Genomic DNA, 1,841 nt, shown 5'->3' on the forward strand with positions numbered 1-1,841 from the left:
ATATTCTATTCCCCCCCCCCATGTGTCCTTTATATGGAAATGATTCTTTCAGCACCACTCTGTTTAAATGAGTATGCAAGAGCATGCACAGCACTGTGCTATTAATGATTAAACACTTAAGTATTTATTTATAGCCCTCTGTATGTTGTACGTGATCAAGGGCAAAATGCAGTTTCATATCACAGGATATTAATGCTTTAAGACTCAAGACATCGTCCCTTTCTCCTCTTTAATTCCTCTGTGGATGACCTTGTGTTGAAGGGGACATCCGCTTCTGTGGCAGTGCTGCATTGGGCTGCAGTTATTAAAGTGCTCTACAGTCTGGGCTGCATTAGAGTTCTCTGCTGGGGGAAAGGGACCAACTCCCGTGAATCACAGAGTAATGCTCTGCCTGTGTCCTGCCAACTTCCTTTACTGCAATAAACTGCTCAGCCTGCCAGTCCTCTCTCTGAATTGCACTCTAAAATACTAGTGTTTCATACTGCCCATATGTGCATAGACATAACCATCTGTAAGTCTGTCCTCTTTCTGCACGGACATAAGGATGTTATTTTATGTAGGAAGTCACATGCTTTAGGTTTGATCAATTTTTAGCAACGGAATTAATATTCACAGGAGTCTGTGCTTTTTTTTTTTCCATGACAAAGAACATTAGTCACCTTCATATTCAAAATGATTAATAAGAGTTTGATTTTCATATACATTTACTTTTATTAATAAAACTGTAAATGTATTTTACAGTTTTTGCTGCTTAATATTTTTGTGGAAACTGTGATACACTGCCATTAAAAAGTAAAAAAAAAAAATAAAGAAAAAAGCTTTGCAATCACAGGAATAAAGTAGATTTTCTTTTTAAGTGAAGGTATTGCTTGGGAATATTAATTAACATTGTGGTGTTTGCCCAGTAGGCAAACTTATTGACTAAAAGAAGCATGTTGTATGTGCTAGTGCAGGCCTGATTCTTGAAAATTCATTAACTTGATTGGACGCTCCCATTAGATTACCAAAGAATGCTGTTATGACCCAATTAATATTCACACACTACACCTTAATCCCGCTTTGGGCGTACAGTACATAAGACACATTTTTGCATTCAGTAACAGCTAGGCGAGTGCAACGAAGTGGAACGAGCAGGAGTCTCTGGGCACTTTTGTTTTGTTTGTTTGTTTACCTGAACACTGTGTGATGTGGCACTCATGGCACGTGATGCTGAAAAGCAAGTCTGGCATCAGTGCAACAGCTGCTTCACATTATGTAACACTTGGTAAAAAAAACAAGAAAACTCTGTAAACAGTAAAACTAATATTAAAACGGATTGCTAAGGCTTTGAAATCTTTTTGGATTGGTGTTCCTGGCCTGGGTATTTTTTGTGCTACAAACAGTACAGCAAAATCTAAACCAGTTGACATTTTTTCCAGCATAACAAGGTGTATTCTATCATACCGCCCATCCCTATGTGTCATGCTCCAGAGTTAAACTAGGGGTGCTCTGATTGATCGACTACCGATCATTATCGGCCGATAATCACGTTGGGATGATCGATCGGCGGTCTCTAAAAAGACCGATCTCAAGCTGATGACGCTGCCGTGAGAGGTTTGGCACGACATGCAGCGGCACCGTCTCAGTCTCTGTCCGGCGCGGGTGAAATAATTATAATGCTGAAGGTGAGGTACTCACCTTCATATTTCTAAATTAAATAACTTCCAAAGTAATTTGAAAACCTCGTGTGAGACGTAATTTCACAAACAGCATGAGTGATTCACCGCGCGCGCTCTTTCTCTCTCAAAATACGCAAATGGCTTCAAATCACCACATCGCATCTATCTATAAGCGAGCTGCAC

General features: G+C 39.8%; 1 protein-coding gene across 1 annotated transcript in view; it reads left to right on the forward strand.

Moving 5' to 3' along the window:
- The window catches only part of LOC107726309 (enhancer of mRNA-decapping protein 4-like), a 42,197-nt gene that overhangs the window by 32,151 nt on the left and 8,205 nt on the right, over positions 1 to 1,841 (forward strand). The window lies entirely within an intron of this gene.

The sequence above is a fragment of the Sinocyclocheilus rhinocerous genome, unplaced genomic scaffold, assembly GCF_001515625.1.
Source record: "Sinocyclocheilus rhinocerous isolate Xijiao unplaced genomic scaffold, SAMN03320098_v1.1 scaffold553, whole genome shotgun sequence".
NCBI classification, from domain to species: Eukaryota; Metazoa; Chordata; class Actinopteri; order Cypriniformes; family Cyprinidae; genus Sinocyclocheilus; species Sinocyclocheilus rhinocerous.